This window comes from Bos javanicus, chromosome 3 (genome assembly GCF_032452875.1).
Source record: "Bos javanicus breed banteng chromosome 3, ARS-OSU_banteng_1.0, whole genome shotgun sequence".
In the NCBI taxonomy this organism is placed as follows: domain Eukaryota; kingdom Metazoa; phylum Chordata; class Mammalia; order Artiodactyla; family Bovidae; genus Bos; species Bos javanicus.
Window position 1 is genome coordinate 45,806,424 of NC_083870.1, and position 19,622 is coordinate 45,826,045.

The window sequence follows — 19,622 nt, forward strand, 5'->3', positions numbered from 1 at the left end:
ATAAAATAGGTCTTCCGCATTAAATACATATTGGCACAGATTTCTAGGAAAGCAGTTTAACAGTGTCTTTGTCAGTATCTTTGACTATATTTGTTAATACGTGCTGTTATAAAAAAGTACCTCAGACTGGGTGGCTTGATGAAGTTTATTTTCTCCATGTTCTGGGTGCTAGGAATCTGAGATCAAGGTGTCAGTATGGTTGATTTCTTCTGAGGCATCTCTCTTGATGATAGGTGGCTGCCTTTTCACTCTCTTCTCATGGTCTTCCCCCTGTACGTGTCCAGATACCCTCTTATAATGACACCAATATATCAGATAAGAGCCATTCTGATGACCTCATTTTAATTTATTTACCTCTTTTAAGACTGACTCCAAATACAGTTACATTCTGAGATACTAGGGTTTAAGCCTTCGATAAATGAATCTGAGGGGATTCAGTCCATAAGAATACCTTTAAATTATCAAACACTTAAACCTAGTAATTCATCTTTTAGTAAACTATCATAAGGAGCAAGTAAGGAATGTAGGTAAATAATTAAATAGAAAGAAGATTATCCTAATACTGTTTATTTGTAGAGAAAAATATGGGTGGGAAAATGTGGGTTATAGCTAAGTACTTAGGGCAGATCTATTCCGTAGTAAATTATGCAGCCATTAAATTACTATTTTTAAATAAAATTACTTTTGAAGTAATTAATAATCTGAAAAAGACATAATTTATATTATTAATTTATGGACAAGGTACAGAACAACACGATATTTCAGAATGGTTGTTATAGTTTTACAGAACCACACCTATACACATATTCATACAAAAAAATGAAATGTAAATATTAATTGTATTTGTTTTCTTAGCACTTTTGTATATTTTAGATTTGCTATAATAGCAAGTGTTAGAGGAAAAATGAAAGTTTTAAAGATATGTTAGTATTATCTCAATTATAAGATCAGATTTATTGCTGTGGATATATACTTGAAAACCCTATGTATTAACTGTATATACTGTATTAACAAAGAACAGTAAAATATGTTTCCAAAGAGGGAATATGGAACTAGAGTTGAAAGTTACCCTCAGTGTTGTTAAAGACTGTTGTTCTTTTCCTTTTCATTACTATTCTCTTTGTTTTCCATGAAGAATTGAATAAAAGTATTACCACACGATATGATTTATTTTTTAATTTATAAATTTTCATACTTGAGTTTTATAATTACACATCTAAATTAAAAAATATGCATAAAACAAATATGAGAAGATTCTCTAAGGTGTAGAGAAGGCTAATTAGGAATATGGAACCTGAAACAAGAAAGAGTGATGAATTCCCTGGGTTTTCTTTTTTTCTGCATATATCTTGGAGCCTCGGAGCCAAAGAAGTTAGAAAACCAGAAATGTTAGCTGATACAGACACACACACATACACACTTCAACAAAAGTTTGCTCTTTCTAGCCAAAATACGAAGAAATGAACAGTTTCTTTTCTGTTCATAAATAGACGAAAGATTTTTAGATAGTAACTGCTATACTCTAGCTGAATATAGCAACAACAAAAAAAATGTGACCTCATCCCAATGTATTCATAAATGCTGAGCTGGGAGCCTGGACTTCAGTCCTGTGATGAGATAATGAGATGCTTCAAGCCCTCTGCTTGGTGAAAGAGAAGGGAGTCAGGACTTTCATGCTCACTAGCCACCTGGTAACCAAGGCAGCCCGCATCCCAGACCACTGAATTTCTACCCTTATCAAGAAGAGAAGAAACAGGATGAGGCTGAAAAATACCCCAAAGGGATATAACAGGTGAAAACTCCCTAAATTTAGCAAGAGACACAAACCTACAGATTCAAAAACCTCTGTGAAACACGAGGGAATCCATATTAAGACATATCATAATTAAATTTCTGAGAACTAAATACAAAAACTGTATCTTGAAAGAAGCCAGCCTGTTTCCCTTAAGGCGAGGGCAGCTCCTATGGGCAGTCGTGCTCCAGATCCTTGCCCTGTGGCTCTAAGACTAGACACTATCACTGGCCCGTCCTTGATCAGTGTTTCCTTTTCTACCCTGCTTCATCCCTCCTGTATTGTTGTTTCCTGAAGAGCACTCACTCCATAAATCACATGTTTCAAATTCTGCTTTTAGGGAAAAGTGAAAAGTGAAAGTTGCTCAGTCGTGTCAGACTCTTTGAGACCCCATGGACTATACAGTCCATGGAATTCTCCAGGCCAGAATACTGGAGTGGGTACCTTTCCCTTCTCCAGGGGATCTTCCCAACCCACGGTCCAAACCCAGGTCTCCCACATTGCAGGTGGACTCTACCAGCTGAGCCACCAGGGAAGCCCAAGAATACTGGAGTAGGTAGCCTATCCCTTCTCCAAGGGATCTTCCCCACCCAGGAATCAAACTGGGGTCTCCTGCATCGCAGGCAGATTCTTTACCTACTGAGCTACAAGGGAAGCCTTTGCTAACTGAAGAACCAAACCTTGCTGTTAAGTAGCAGCAGCACTTAACATAGGCAGTCACTTTCTCCTTCCTGAATTTTTTTTTTTTACTTCCCTTCCAGGACCTCAAACTCCTTTTTTCTTCTTTCCTCATTGGTGTCTTCTTCTCAGCTTCTTTGTTGGCTCTTCCTCATCTTCTCACCCCTAAATATTAGAGCACCCAGGGTTCAGATCATTCTGTCTCTAACCCGGTGTACGAGACAGCAAAAGAGACACTGATATATAGAACAGTCTTATGGACTCTGTGGGAGAGGGAGAGGGTGGGAAGATTTGGGAGAATGACATTGAAACATGTAAAATATCATGTAAGAAACGAGTTGCCAATCCAGGTTCGATGCACGATACTGGATGCTTGGGGCTAGTGCACTGGGATGACCCAGAGGGATGGTATGGGGAGGGAGGAGGGAGGAGGGTTCAGGATGGGGAACACGTGTATACCTGTGGCGGATTCATTTTGATATTTGGCAAAACTAATACAATTATGTAAAGTTTAAAAAAAAAAAAAAGACTCAGTAAGTTGTTGATCACATTCTCTCTCCTCATTTTAAATACCATTTATAGACTGATGGTTCCTGCATTTATATCTCTTGCCTGGACTACTTTCTTTAATTCTAGACTTCTGTAACCAAGTGCCTAATGAATGTGTGTGTGCACTTAGCTGCTCAGTCATGTCTGACTCTTTGCTGCAACCCCATGGACTGTAGCCTATAGACTCCTCTGTCCATGGGATTTCCCAGGCAAGAATACTGGAATGGGTTGTCATTTCCTTCTCCAGGGGATCTTACCAGCCCCTGGGTCTAGTGAAAACCTTCACTTAAATCCCTAACAGGCATTTCAGTGTTCACATGTTGAAAATCCAAATTACGATCTTACATTCAAGATCTATTGTTCCCGGAGTCATCTCTATCCACCACTTTCTGAGAGCAAAATATTGAGTCCTAAATTTTATTTGTCTCACCTCCCATACTTAATTAGAAGATCCGTCTGGATATACCTTCAGTTATATTAATAGCTAGAATCTGATTATTTCTCATCACTTCCACTACTTCCTGCCTTTCTAAACCATCATCATTATTTTTCATCTGGATTATTTTAATTGGTTTGTAATGGTTGCCATGCTTATGCCCTTTCCTGGTAGAGTATCTTTATAATAATACACCTGAGAAATCCTTTTAATATTCCTGTACTCAGAAACTTTCAGTGATTTTTCCAGCTTACTTGGGAGTTCGCAGAGTTTCCTTTGTACACCTCAGCAAGGCTTTCTCCGGCCACTCTGTTTAAAACTCTAGCCTGCCACCATACTAAGCTCTCCTTAGACTTTGCTTAATTTTTTTTCATGGTACCCATCACTGATATACTGTTTTATTATTCACTGATTTGTTTATTTTCAGTTTTTTCCCACTAGCATATGAAATCCAGGTGGGCATGGATTGCTATGTTTTGTTCATTATATATTTTGTTTCATAAGCTGTGTCCCCAGCATCATGAACCCTTGGTGCTCACTAAAGATGTTACATAGTCTTCACATGCTGGATGTAAGGATCACATATTTTTTTGGTATATGGTTTCCAGACTACTGCTGCATATTGTGTTTGATTTTAATCATGATCTAAATGAAGAACCCAGATTTGTTTCTTCATTTTACTGACTATGCTGAAAATATTAAATTATTTACTTAAACTCATTAAAATTACTTAGTTTTGTAACCATATTTGGAATTCTGGTCATCTGAATCTTGTGTGCCTTTTCCAGTGCATTACCTCCTTAGAAAACACGAATAAGATTATTAGAAAATAGATACTTCAAAGTTAAGGAAAATGCAAATTGTAATGGTTGTCGCCATCGCATTGAAGGAGTCTTATAGCATTTATGAAGGCAGCTAAAGAGGTCATTTTGAGCCAACTCCCTGACTATCGAATGTAAAAGCTTGACATGTTTGTGTTTATTTTGTTTTATTTTCTAATAATTTTGCATTAACTTTACAATTTTCTATTTTGATTTGACTCAGATAATCACTGCCTTATCATTGTTAGCAAATCTGCATCGGGGTCATGGTTTGGGTTTATTTGAGTAGAGTTCTCTCTCTTTCTCTTTCTTTCTTTCCACTTTGGCCCTTGAAACAACCATATGTGAGGCACTGTAGTAATGCCACTCAAAGGTAAATAAAATATGCAAAACAATTAGTCTAAAATTGTTTATTAAATTAAATCACATTTAGTTTTAATAAACAAATATTTGTTTGCAGGCTTTATAGAAATTCTGAAATTTTTTACCCAGGAATTTCTTTCCTTGCCAAGTTAATACGATTCTAGTGATAATTAGAAATTCTGAATTCAGTAGGGGATTTAAACTGGCAAATGTGTTTTTACTGGTTAATGAAGCACAAAGCAGTTATTTCCAGTATCTGTTAAGCAGGTGTTCCATAACTGCTGTTTATTTTTGCCTTTTTTTTAAAGTGTTGAACTGTCCTAATTACATAAATATTTTGTACTCCTTTTCCATTAGCAATTTTTAAAGACCAGAAAGTGTTACAAACCAGAAAATTTATCCTGGATGAAAATAAAATGGAAAGGCAATTAAAGACAATCAATTATTTGACATGATTTTGGAAATTTTAGCTAATTTATTTTAAATTCATGGCATGTAGTAGGTGCTCAAATTGAAATAATAAAAATAAGAATAAACTGTAATATATATTAAGAATTTACTGAGTAGTTGTAGTTCAAAGTGCTTTTTGTGAAGTAACCCATTTAAGCCTCAGAACCACCCATACTATATTTTATCTTCATTCATAGATGAAGGAAGCTTAAGAAACCTGTCTAAGAGTCCACAGCTAAGAGGCTGAACTTATGCAGTATGGTACCAGAGCTCTGTAAGCAGACTTTTAAAAATAACTAGATAAAAATAAATCATTGCCCTTTTTTCTTCTAGGAAGTAACTTAAGTAACATATAAGTTTTGATAACCACTTTTTTTTTTCCCCTTCACCGTCTTAGTTACTGCTTTGTTTCTTCATTTATTGCTTGTTTACAGTGGGCCAGGCATGGTATCACTTAGAACTCTGGAATGAAGATGAACGTGATACAGGCCCTTCCAGGAAGGTTTCATGTTTTTTTGGAAGAAAATAGAAATATTAATATGTAGTACTCTTTCAAAGGATGAACCATGAAGGAACTTTAATTACCAGTGTGAGTTGGTCAGATTTGCCTTGAGATGTATCAGTCTATAACTTTCAGTGTGGAAGTTGGGTTCAATGTGGAAGGGGTGAAGCAGGGTCTCTGAGACTAATGTGGAAGCCTGGAAGACAAAATCATGAGGACCAGGGACAGTGGGTATGTAGGAGAGAGGACTAGCTTGAATATAGTTAGGAGGTGTCCTAGTCTGTTTGGGCTACTATAACAGAAATATCACAGACTAGGTGGCTTAAACAATAAACATTTATTTCTCATATTTCTGGATTCTGGGAAGTTTAAGGTCAAGACACTAGAAGATTTAATATCTGCTGAGGGCCTGCTTCCTCATTCATAGATGGATTTTTGCTGTGTATTCTCATGGCAGAAGGGATGAGAGAGCTCTCTGAAGCCTCTTTTGTAAAGGCACTAATCCCCTCTATGAGGGTTCCACCCTCATGAGCTAAACACCTCCCAAAGGCTGCACCTTCTAACACCATCACACTGAGGTTTAGGTTTTCAGTATGCAAATTTTGAGGGGACACCAATATTTGGTCCATAACAGGACATAAGTATGATTTGGGAGTTGACTTTATGTGTGTATTTTGTTGTGTATAGGATAAATTGAGAGAAATCTTGAATTCACTTTGAGATCTTTTGAGTTTCTTGTACCTGTGGGACATCCTGTTTAGTCTAAAGCTTGTAGCTAAGTAAAGGGGTCAGGAATGCAGATGAAGAGTTTTCAATAATCAGAATACAAGTGGGTAATTAAAAGCCTGTGGGTAGAGTTACCCACGAAGAGTATGTAGAATGGGAAGAGTGTGGAGGTTAGACTTTGGGGGCTTCTCCCAGGAATTAGGGAGAGGCGAGTTAGGCATTGGCTTCAGGTGAAAAATGTAAAAGAGGCACCGAAAGACTCAGTAATCAAGGTAAATAATACAAACATATAAATCATACAAAATATATAAATGATGCAAGGATATATAAAACACATATATGGAAGCACATGCGTGCATGCTAAGTTGCTTCAGTCATGTGCAACTCTTTGCGACCCTATGGATTATAGCCTGCCAGTCTTCTCTCTCCATGGGCCTCTCCAGGTAAGAATACTGGAGTGGTTTGCCATGCCCTCCTCCAGAGGATCTTCCAGACCCAGGGATCAAACCCACGTTTCTTACATCTCCTGCGTTGGCAGGCAGCTTCTTTACTGCTAGTGCCACCTGAGAAGCCATATGGGAGCACATTTCTTTCCTTTTGCCTCAGTCTCCAGAGTGGCTCAGCTTGGCACTGATAACCAGACAAGGGCAGGCAGATGAGAATTTAGCCAAGAAGCACTGTAATGGGTGAGGTGAGGAACACCGAGCATGGTGAGAGAGTTCTTACAGGAAGCAGGGGTCAATGTGCTTTTCCTGTAATCCCTGATTAGTCAATGTGGTTATTTTTTTGTACTTTGGAAATTAGCCTTCTATCTTATCTGCTGAGTCCATTTTTCCATCTCAATTTTATGTGAGTATTAAGAGATGAAATCCAAGTAGTTAATAAAGTTATTTGTTAGCTAATCTCTTTCAGAAAGTGAAGGTGGAAGCTTGAATCCCCAGCTCTGTTAAACGACAGGGGGTGCAGGTCCCAATATTGTTATAATTGTTTTTATTTACTCACTGAGTCGTGCCCTCCTCTTTTGTGACCCCATGGACTGTATTGCCTGCCAGGTTCCTCTCTCCATTGGATTCTCCAGGCAAGAATACTGGAACGGGTTGCCATTTCCTCCTGCAGGGGATCTTCCTGACCCAGGGATTGAATTTGCGTCTCCTGCACTGGCAGGTGGATTCTTTACCACTGAGTCACTTGAGAAGCCCTAGGTCCCTATATTGGTACATATCAAATTCACAATACGACTTTTTATTTTTAATCTCCAAAATTTAATGAGCTCATGATTCATAGTGAGAAAGCAATCTGATTCTGTCCTGGCCTCTTCTTAAACCATAGTTTGAAACAACTTCTCAAGCTTGAGCTTGCTTTTCTGATTGCTGACAATAGCTTTCTTCCCCAAATAGACTCAGTGCCTGAAGGAGTTTCTGGAATAAAGAAGTAACTGAAACCAAGATTCTTTGCGACTTAATGCCTTCTTCAGTAGGTGAAAAATACATTGTTTATGTGGAGAGTAGAAATATCAGACTAGAAACGCAGGTGTGCAAGAAATAAAACCTTTATTTTTCTGTAACTAAACTTCATTTTTGTTTTTTTTTCATTTTTGTTTTGAGCTTCTCTCAGAGTGGAAGTTCAGTCACTGTCACTCTTAGAATTCTCTTTTCTGTCTGCGTAGCCCTTTCCCTTCCCCCATTTCTCTGAGCTAATACCTGAGTTTCTGAGTATTTGGTGCCAAGTGTGGTAGGTGATCTGGGGCCAGCTGATGCTTCATAATATCTTTCTGCTAATAACGATCATGGGGAATGTGGAACCATCCTTTCTCCCATTTATCAAGTCCCTTCCTGTCCCTTACCTCTCTTCTACTTTGAAGTCACTCTTGAACACATGACAGTCATTCTTAAGTTCTTCTCAACATTGGGGCTTGGAGACCTTCACGGTTCAGTTGCCTCTTCCCAGGGCTTCATCTAGTGAGTAACAGGTTCTCAAGCTCGTGATTTATATGTACCTTGCTAGAGTTTGTCATTCCCCCTGTGCAGCCTGAGGAACTGATCTTCTTTCTCTGGATCTGACAATATTTCTGGACTCATCTCTTTCCTTTTGATCCTCATTTTGTTTCTCCATTCTTAAAATACTTACATAGCTTAGATGCAAAGGTAGGCGTGGAGGATAAAGTTTGCTTTTAACTAATCACACATATCCTCCTAAACCCACACTGTGAATCACCCAAGTTCTTCCAGTTTCCTTGAAAACTTGACTTCTGAAATTTGAAGTCTCATAGTAAATCTCTTTGTGCCAGTGCTTTCTGCACTTGCCTTCTTCCCTTTAAGAAATGAAAATCAGTGGCCTAGTTGCCTAACATGTATCAACTTTAGAAGGAAGGAAACAAAGTTACATTAAAACATCCCTTATCCCACAGAGTCTGATTTTGAATTTAGATTTAACAGAATTGATGATTATCTCCCATCCTTCATCCAGCAGAGTCTCAAATGAGATCTCTTGGTATGGGAAGATAAGGTAGGTTAAGTTCCTACTCTGGGTCAGAAAGACTATGAAATAAGGGTTCTTAGCCTGATCCTTACTGTGGGTCAGTCTAACTAAGACTAAGTGACTAAGAAAGAGGCCAGGGAAAGCCTTTCAGAACCCTGTGTTGGGAAGCTGAGACGGTACTTGCAGGACTGTGAGAGTGAGTGTCTCCTTAAATTTTGTGACATAGACACCTCACTTACATCACCATAGTACTGGCCCTGAAAGGAGCTGCCAACCAAAGGGCTTCCACAGTCCTAGAGGTACCAGCCAGCCTGGGACACAGGAATGTCCTCATGAGTGTTTAAACTTGGGTAGCAACTGCCAACCTGCAGCAGGGACTCAGATGGATTTAATGGCACAAGTAGACCCAGAACTCCTGGCTGGCTCACTGAGGGGCTTCCCTGGTCATTACATTCATTTCCCAGTAATGCTACTGTATATAGTATGCATTTTGGTGGTTTTTTTTTTTTGAAATTATTAATCTGGTATGGTTTTACCATACCAGATTAATAATATAAATATATTTTAAGAACTTTTCTCCTGATGAATTACTGTGTTGAGAACATTGTAATGAATTAAAAAAATAGATTTGTTTTTAAATGATGTATTTTAACTGATCTTTATTGGACAGTGTCTTGCATACGTCTAACAAAGATTAGAAATTATTACTGTATAAGTTTAGTACTTGATTTTATGTTTGTGTTAGGATAGTTATTAACTAGAAAAAACTATGTGATCATTTAAAGAAAATACAAGTTTAAAAGTTCAGCAGAGGCAAAAATTTGCAGTTAAAATATATGGTGAAATGTGACTACCTAAAAATTCTGTCAGGATACACGTATATACAGGATATGAAAATTGTCAGGATGTACAACTTTAAGAACAACGGGGATTCTGGGCCCAAACTCTTGCTGCATGGTCATTTGGACATATTTAGACCTTGTTATTTTGAAATTGGGATGAAGTCTTCTGCTATATGAATTCTGACCCATAACCAATATTTATTATAGAAGCATACTGCTTATGGGAAAGGCATTTTGGTAGAAGTCTAGTTAAGAATTTCAAAAGGAAAATTTTGGGAAATCTCAATTTCTTTAAGAATACAAAATATACCCTGAATTTGTAATTAAAATAGGAAAGCATTGGTTGGTTTCTGTTGTCTACATATGAAATATGATTTCCAAAGAACATCCCCTGAACATTTTTGGGCATTAATCCGATGACTGGAAATATTTCTATGGCAGTGAACTCTCTTAGATAATATATTGCATCATGCTTTCCCATATTTATAAAACACTGTTACAGATAAATTATTTTACTAAATATTTATAGTATATGTGCTTGAAATCTGAGTTGTACAGTTTAATTAATTACCATATATTAATGGAAGGCCTAATATGTGTCCACCAATATGAAAAGTTGGGAAAGGGACAGGTGCTTTTCTTGCCCTGACAGCTTACAGTCATTGGAACAAGCATTAAACTCATTCACGACCAAGTGTTATGCATATAGCCAAGCAGGGGCATTATAGCTGAAGTAGGTAACCTAGTTTTAGGATTTAAGGTTGAACTTCCCTGAGGAAACAGAATTTAAGTTGAAAATATAGGTGAAGGAAGGAAAGAAGATGAAGAAGGATCCCACCAGAGTACAGACTATATATTGCAAACACTTAAGATGGGGAAGGATATTGAACTAAAGGTATTTTAGCAACTTTAGTGCTGCATGCCTGAAGTGTAGAATATGTGTGGAAGTACCCAGTGATGAAATAGAAGAGGTCAGAGAGGAGTAGTACAAGTAACAATAACAGTGACAATAGTAATAATTACATTTATTGAAAAGTTCTATTTTTTGATGCTTTCATTAAGAGACATGCATGCCATCTCATTAAGAAAGCACACTGAGCTACCTGCTATAATTTAGAATTTTGCAATATATTAAGTTCTGTCTTTGAAAGTATGTATTTTCTCGGTGCTTTATTCCACTCATAGAATAGTATTATCAGAAATTTATTCTCCAGGCAAAATATGTAATAAAATGTTAATTGACTAAAAAGAAGAAAAGTGTTAACTCTTGATTTCCTGAGGCTGTTACAAGAAAGCTTTGCTTTAATTATTTATTTCAGACTGATCACAACTTTCTCCACATCCATGTACCATACAAATTAAACTCATTTGTAATTGTCAGCCATCAGCCCTGTTGCTTTTATTTTATTCTTCTTTAGTCTGAAATTTTATAATGGTTAAGTGGTGGTTCTGCTTTTTTTTTTTTTTTTTTAAACTGACTTTACTGTTGATTAGAATGCAGTGTACTTGTCTAGTCAGGGTTTAAATTGAACTGCAAAAAACTTTCCTCTAAGTCAGGTGGGTTTCAGCTAGCTTTATGAGCAAAAGAAAGAAATCTTTCTGTTTAAAGCTAGCTTTCTTTTCTTTGAGGTTGGGTTTTTATGAAAGAAGACTGAAACCTGAAGGGATGACATATCAGCAGAAAGGCTGGTATAAGAATGAGTTACAGAGATAAACTAATTGGGTTCAGTTATTGGTACTATAATTTACTAACTGTGTGACCTTGAGTAAATTCCTTTATCTCTTTCTACCTCCATTTCCTCTTTTGTAAATTAAGGATAATAATAGCATCTACTTGATATAGTTGTTGTTAGGATTAAATGAATCAATTTGCATACTATTCTTAAAACAGTTCCTGGCGCAAATGTATATAATCCTCTGTAACTGTCATCGTTTTGCATTGATGGATTGATGCTCACAGGTCTGTTTCTGTTACTACATATGTAGGTCCATAATGACAGTGGGTACAGAACAGAGTAACTAAATATGGAAAGAATGTGGAAAGAGACAGGAAGATATTAAGGATGGTAATGGAAAACAGAACAGACATTTCCTGCATTGCTCAGAAATTTCTTAGCAGAAAATTTTATGTGTGTGGTCTCTGTGTGTGTATGTATGTGAAAGAGAGAGAGAGAGAGAGACAAACAGGGAAACTGAGATACCAAATTTTTGAGCTCTGCCTAATGTATGCATGGAGTTGAAATGAATTATCTTCCTGATAATTTTTTTTTGCCATGCTTTGGCCTCTCCAAAAAGCTTCAGTATGACATCTTGGTCCTGCCCAGTTTCATTAGTCTATAGCTCTTCGTTGTCATGGGGACTTCACCCTGGTGGACACTCTGTTGTGCAAGCCCCTGCAGGGTACTAACTGTTAACCTGAAATGTTTCCCTCCCTTAAGAGGGCCGAGAGAGTGAAACATTTCCTCTAAACATTTGACAAGGAAGGTTCTCTTTGGAGAATTTGTTCATATAGATTACATATTAATCCAAAAATATTGAAAAGGGAATCCTAAAAATCTGAAACCAAACTGATTTGATTTGTTTATACAGAAATTCTTTGCATAGTCAATAAATACTAAACTGGAATTATACGATGCATTGTAGGTCAATAAGTACTATATAATAAAGCAGATGTGTTAAGACTATGTCTATAAAAACAGAATATGTATATTTTAAAAGATATTAATGAAGCATATTACTGTATTTGCAAATAAGAAATATCTTTGCATATGGGAAAATAGAATGCTCTCAACAAAAGAAATCAGCTGAATTGTCTTTAGAGCTTAATGGTATATTTTACCTTTGCAAAACATTTATTTGGTGCTCATAACAAATAAATATGCGAGTTTTGCTGTTTTCCCGAATGGACATACAAAGGCAGCTGTCTTTCTAATCGCTCCCCTATTCAAACACTAATCGGTGGAACCCACGTAGAATGCTAGCCGCCTGAATAGGTAGACAATGGCAGCAGCGTTTTTAATCACAGTCCTATTCAAGCACTAATCGGAGTGATGATTAAGGGACATTAGAGGGAGCACTTTGACATCTGATCCTTTGAACTGGCGTCTGTGCAGGCTGCACTCCACAGAGCTCACTTGGCCAGACTGATTTCCTTAAATAAAGTGCAATGATTTCCAGTGTAGGAAATATTACATTAGAGCCTATTGAAATGATTAGGAATTGAGGAGCTTTTCTTTCAGTGAGGATTTGCTGTGTGCTGTATACTCACAAAACTAGAACATTAATATTGCATGTACTCTGGGTGTCAAGGACCATAGAGACATAGCTTGAAAAAGGTCGTCCTCTAGTCACACACTTAAAATTGAATCTGAATGTGGAATTCTGCTATCATAGTTCTCCATTATGGAAGTTTCTTTGATTTTTTATGTAACTCAGTCAAGATCAGAACATCCTAACTGCATTGCATTTTTTTTTTTTTCTGTAGACCAGGGTATTGTATTGTTACCTCTCTTGAGTTTCTTTAATAACAACAAAAACAAGTATTGTGTTATATTCTATGCAGGGTTATGTCTTTAATAAGACAGAATGGAATGTTTCTATTTTTACTCTCTCAGAATTTCTAATATCTATTTAGATTTTACTAACTGATTCTCTAGAACATTACATATTATTGATCCTGAAAACATTAATATCTATTCAAAATTTGCAGATTGGATCAGTGGTTAACGTTTCAACACCAATATTTGAAGATGTAGCTTTAAATATCTATATATTTCTATATCTATCCATATTTATAATTTATGTTGAAAAAACTTTTCTATCATTTTATGTTCAGTGTTTGAGGTCTATGAATTAAACTAACAAAACACATTAATAGAATAAAAAGCATGAACATTTTATTTGATGTTACTACTTTATTTTTATGTCCATGAAGCCTTCATAGAAAAGAAGTGAAGACTCAAAGACACAGGTAGACTCATGGGCTTATATAGCATTTTAACAAAGGGTGGAGTATTGTGGAAAAGTGACCAGACAAAAGAAAAGGGGTTTGACTTCTAGGTGTGGTTAATTGTGGGAAGGTAAGTATATGGGGGAAACTAATGGATGGGAAGATTTATTTTAGTAAGGTTTGTTTGTTCATCTTGGTGTCAACTTTCTGGCTTCAGTGATAAGGATTGTTCTCCTGGTACAGGAGAACAGGGGAGAAACACTTTCACAAAAGGAAATTTATGTCCTGCTTTTAGACAGATAGCAGAGGGCAGAGAGCTCTTTGTGAATTTGCTTTGTCTTAATTGCCTTCAGCTCAAAATAATCTTTATGCTGAAGTAGCATATTTTGGGGTGGCATACTCTGATTGCCTTCATGTGCAGCCTCTTAGGATTGAACTTGCTGTATTTTTTTATGTTCCTTAGTTATAGGATTCTTTTTCTACAAGAGACAAATATGTATCATAAGTCCTGGAATAAATACAATTGTGGTGTATACTTTTGAGGATATCTGCCCCGCAGTTTACAGACACATAGTGTGGGCCCTTGAATTTATTCATGCACCATCTGACTCTGAGCTCATTCTAGGGTCAAATTCTGAATCTGATTGAGAAAACTGATCCAACCCAGGAAAAGCAGAATCTCTCTTAGAAATCTGGGATAAGAGATGGTATTTCATTCTAGGCTGTTTGGGCAGAAAAAATATGAAACCTGGGTGTTGTGGGGTGGCCATTTTCCACCTGACAATTATATTAAAAGAAGAAAAATCCAGTCTGGAAGAGAGAGAAGATTGAGGCAGATGTAGATAAAAAGCTGCCTGGGTTACTTATGGCTTTTCATCAGGAGAGTTTTGCAGTTTTGTGTTTTGTGATATATTCTTGTACCCAAATATAGTCATCTTATTTTGGCTTAAGCTAAAGTAGGTTTAGGTATAGACAACCAAAAAATCCTAAGGTGCACAATATGACAATTTCTCACATGTCAAATTCTAATGACTTTGAAAAATATGTTTAATTTTTAGGGAATATATTAAACATAATTAAAGTAGGAAAAGAAAAACAGAGTAAGTAGTAGTAAAATTTTACATATTGAGTGAAACAGTAGAGTGTAATGTAATCAACTCCTGCTTAGAGACAGACTAGACTGCGTGTGTGCTAAGTTGCTTCAGTCATGTCTGACTCTTTGAAATGCTATGGACCATAGCCCATCAGGCTCCTCTGTGCATGGAATTCTCCAGACAAGAATATTGGAGTAGGTTGCTTAGGTGAAAATCGTTTCTCTGCGTTTACTGACTTGATCTTGGATACAATTCTTTACTTCTATTAGCTAACTCCAATTTCCTTCAATAAAGAAGGAAAATACTAATAATTAGAGCAATCTAATTAAATTATTTTGAGAATTAAATGAACTAATAAATTTAAAATGGTATAATAAAAACTTGCGTGCATGCACACCAAGTCTCTTCGGTCATGTCTGACTCTTTGTGACCCCAAGGACTATAGCCCTCCAGGCTCTTCTGTCCATGGGATTCTCTAGGCAAGAATACTAGAGTGGGTTGCCATGTCCTTCCTCAGGTGGATCTTCCTGATCCAGGGATCGAAACCACGTCTTTTGTGTCTCCTGCATTTCAGTCAGATTCTTTACCACTGAGCCACTGTGGAAGCCCAATATAAAGTTTGCTGCTGCTACTACTGCTAAGTCACTTCAGTCGTGTCCGACTCTTAGCGACCCCAGGGACTACAGCCTACCAGGCTCCTCCATCCATGGGATTTTCCAGGCAAGAGTACTGGAGTGGGATGCCATTGCCTTCTCCAAATATAAAGCTGCACACGGTAAATGCTCACTAACCAATGTTATTTTATTATTTTATTTTTATGTACATATGGGGAGTATCTCGGGCTCAGATGATAAGACACTTATCTAGGATTTCTCTGAAGAATTTTCTGTCTTCAGTCTTGGTTGTTGTTCAGTCCCTAAGTTGTGTCTGACTCTTTGTGACCCCATCTACTACAGCATGCCAGTCTTCTCTGCCCTTCACTATCTCCTGGGCTTTGCTCAGACTCATGTCCCTTGAGTCAATGATGCCATCCAACCATCTTATCCTGCATTGTTACCTTCTGCTCGTGCTCTCAATCTTTCTCAGCACTGGGGGCTTTTCCAGTGAGTCGGCACTTTGAATCAGGTGGCTGAAGTATTGGAGCTTCAGCTTCAGTCCTTCCAATGAATTTTCAGAGTTCGTTTCCTTCAGGATTGATCTCCTTACAATCCAAGGGACTCTGAAGAGTCTTCTCCAACACCACAGTTCAAAAGCATCAGTTCTTCAGTCATAATTTATAGATATTAAATATTGAGAAAAGTGATAGTACATTTTTTTCAAATGTCACATGCTTTTTTTAAAAAAATGAGGTAAAATTGGTATGTAACATTAAATAAGTTTCAGGTATAAAACATTATAATTCGACATCTGTACACAATGTGATTACCACCAAAGATCTAGTTACCGTTCATCACTATACAATTGACCGCCTTCATCCATTTGGATATTTGGTTAACAAATCCAGGTTAATATAACCAGATTTTTATGACTAAATAGACCTTTTATCACAAACTCAGTGTTCTTTATTCTGTAAAAGACAAAACATACCCAGATGTAGTATTTTTAGTTTGTTTCCATATTACATGAAGTAATTGTAGTTGGTTATTTTGGATTACTTGCATTTTTTCCTTCCAATAAGAATACAGGTAGTATTTATGGTATGACTTTGCTCTTATTATCTATTGGTTCATCCTATCCATATGCTTTTAAATTGCCACTCATGTGTTTTGAGAATTGGAATCTGTATCTATACCTCTATTTTAATGTATCTCTTTTTATCTCTATCTATATGCCTTTTTTTTAAAGTTATACTTTCTGGCTTTAAAGCTAGTAGCTTTGTAAACTACAAATCAACAATAATCTACCCAAATCATTTCCCCACAGCACTGCCTAAAGTAGTTTGACAGTGTGGTTGTTTTTCTTGCACATATTTGGAATAGCTTTTCTATTATCCCTGGGCTCTTGCCGTCTTTTGGTTTAGTAGGACAAGATTTAAAAGAGTGCATAAAAGGAAGAGAGCCAGGAGGTCCAGCAAGGAGAATAGAGGTTTGAATGTGGAATATGCATAGTATATTTGGGAGACAAAAATCCAATAGATAGTTCAAACTTGAGAAAGGATTCATGTCTGAGAGCAATAGAAGAAGGAAGGGTAAAGATGGAGATGTCTAGAAAGGGAAACTGTATTGAGCTTGTGAAAACAATTAAGTATACTTTAGGGATTTGGATGTTTCCCTTAGGGTAATAAGCTCATGATTTTGACTACAATATGACCATCATAAAAGTAATGTTTTAAAATTAATGAGTAATCTTTAGAATATTAATTTGCAACTTTTTAGTTAAGAGCATCAATAAAGCTGGGAGTTATGGGAATAGAGAGAATGAGATTAAAGATTCTTCAGATATTGTGAAGATAATTTAGAAAGAATGAGCAGCTCTCTACATTGGAAAAAGATGAAAAAGTTAAATAAGATGTCGTTTATCATTCAATAAATATATACTGAGTACCATGGTGGTGGTTTAGTTGCTAAGTCATGTCCGACTTGTGCAACCCCATAGACTGTACCCCGCCAGGCTCCTCTGTTCATGGGATTCTCCAGGCTAGAATATTGGAATGTGTTGCGGTTTCCTTTTCCAGGGGATCTTCCCCACCCAGGAGTTGAACCTGAGTCTCCTGCATTTCAGGCAGATTCTTCATAGTAGGGGTATAAGAAGGTGCCCATATTTTTATTAGGGAGAAACAGACAGGAGTGGAATGTAGTACTGATGTATGGTGAGAACTACCAGCTGCCTTGGCCCATTGACTGGCATAGTGCCTGGCATATAGTGAGCAAACTCAATGACTGCTAGCTGTTATCTTTGTTCTTGATAGATTTTGATATCATTGCTGCTGATTTTTTCTTCTTATTGTTATTACAGACATTCAGTGGTAAAATCACTTCTTTCTAATTACTGGTGGTATTATACCTTCTGTGGTTCTGGCTGTACCACAATTGCCTCTAGGCAGAGATGAAAAAAAAAAAACACAAGTGGAAGAGAAGATAACTTCCCTCCAATCCAGACAAAGGCTGATAGAACTTATCAAGCCTCAAACTTTTGGGTATATATTGGACAGGTTATCTGCAAGGCAAAGTTTAGGCTTTATCAGATGTTCTAAGCTTTATTACATTGAATATCATATACTTGTAATTTTTTCACTGAAAGTGTTCTTTTGAAGAGTCTTACTTATCTTCCCTATAAAAAGCATTATTCCTTTTTACTTCATCTTATACCTTCTTGGAAATGTTCATAGTACATTTTGTCTAGCATTGAAACATTATTTTCTTTGTGATGAATGTCATCATAGTAATCTGGTTTTAATCTTTTGAGTGGGAAATATTATGAATCAATTGAATAAATGTTTAATCCCTCAAAGACAGAAATAAATGGAAATGGTGGCATTTCAATCTTTTCATTCATTCAACAAACTGAGTTTGGACTGATGGTAAAAAGATAAATATGATTTAGTCACTGAGTTGTGTCCAACTCTTTGCAACCCCTTACTCTGTAGCCTGCCAGGCTCCTCTGTCCAAGGGATTTCCCAGGGAGGAATACTGGAGTGGGTTGCCATTTCCTTCTCCAGGGGATCTTCCTGACCCAGGGATTGAATCTACATCCTCTGCATTGCAGGTAGTATCTCAATTGAATAAATATTTAATCCCTCAAAGTAAAAGTGAAAGTGAAGTTGCTCAGTTGTGTCTGACTCTTTGCGACCCTATGTACTGTAGCCTACCAGGCTTCTCCATCCATGGGATTTTTCCAGGCAAGAGTACCAGAGTGGGTTGCCATGCCCTTCTCCAGGGGATCTTCCCGACCCAGGGCTCGAACCCAGGTCTCCCACATTGCGGGCAGACGCTTTACCCTCTGAGCCATCAGGGAAGCCCCTAATCCCTCAAAGACAGAAATAAATGGAAATGGTGGCATTTCAGTCTTCTTTTCATTCATTAAACAAACTGGGTTTGGACTGATGGTAAAAAAGAAATGAACAGAGAAGGTCAAAATAGAAACAATTATATTTTTAAGATAAATCTTGAATAGATAAATTCTAAAACATAGAAAGATTCTAGAACATTGGATAATGTTGGGCATTCTATAAATATTTGTGAAATAAATAACTGGATAATTACAGAACATTTACCTTTGTCAGGAGGGAGTGCAGTGAATAGTTGGAGAACATGATGGATCATTTGAATCTTGAAGATGTAGCAGGCCTTTAAGCAAGCAGGAAAGAGAAGGGGGAAAGGAAACAACACAAGCAAATAAATGTCATGTGTAGCCTCACAGATTTATGGAACAGTGGCATATTTTCAATGAACTACAGATAACTATAGTATTACCAGAATAGACAGGATAATAAGGACCAGCTTTTGAAGGGCTTTAATTGTGTGTTACTGTCCACCATTTTAGAAGAAGAAATTAAATAGCACTCACTTAATTTTCACAATAATTCAGTGATGTTAAATACTAGAGTTATCCCTATTTAAAGACAAGGAACAGAGAATTAGAGATGTTAAGTTCCTTGTCCAAGTCATGTAGCTAGTAAGTAAAATATTTAGCATCTAGGTATGAAGTTGACACCTTTAAATCCTAGCACACTTCAGAATATATAAAAATATATATTTTTATAGGAAAAATTAAATGTCTGGAATATTTTTGTACTAAACTGAAAAAACACAGGAATAGCTGTTACATTTATCCACCTTTTAAAGTTGTTTTTGTTACCAGTTTTTCATTATGCAAGTTTTACTGGGATTGCCCAAAATTCAAATCAAATTTAACTAAAAATCTCATTTCAAAAGAGTGATCCAAGTCTACTCAGTAGCTTGATATACCTGACAGAAAATTGTCTCCAAGCAATAATGTTATT

The 19,622-nt window shown here is 36.8% G+C and overlaps 1 protein-coding gene across 3 annotated transcripts in view; it reads left to right on the top strand.

Annotated features, from left to right (window-relative positions):
- DPYD (dihydropyrimidine dehydrogenase) overlaps positions 1-19,622 on the top strand; it is a 930,948-nt gene that overhangs the window by 42,152 nt on the left and 869,174 nt on the right. The window lies entirely within an intron of this gene.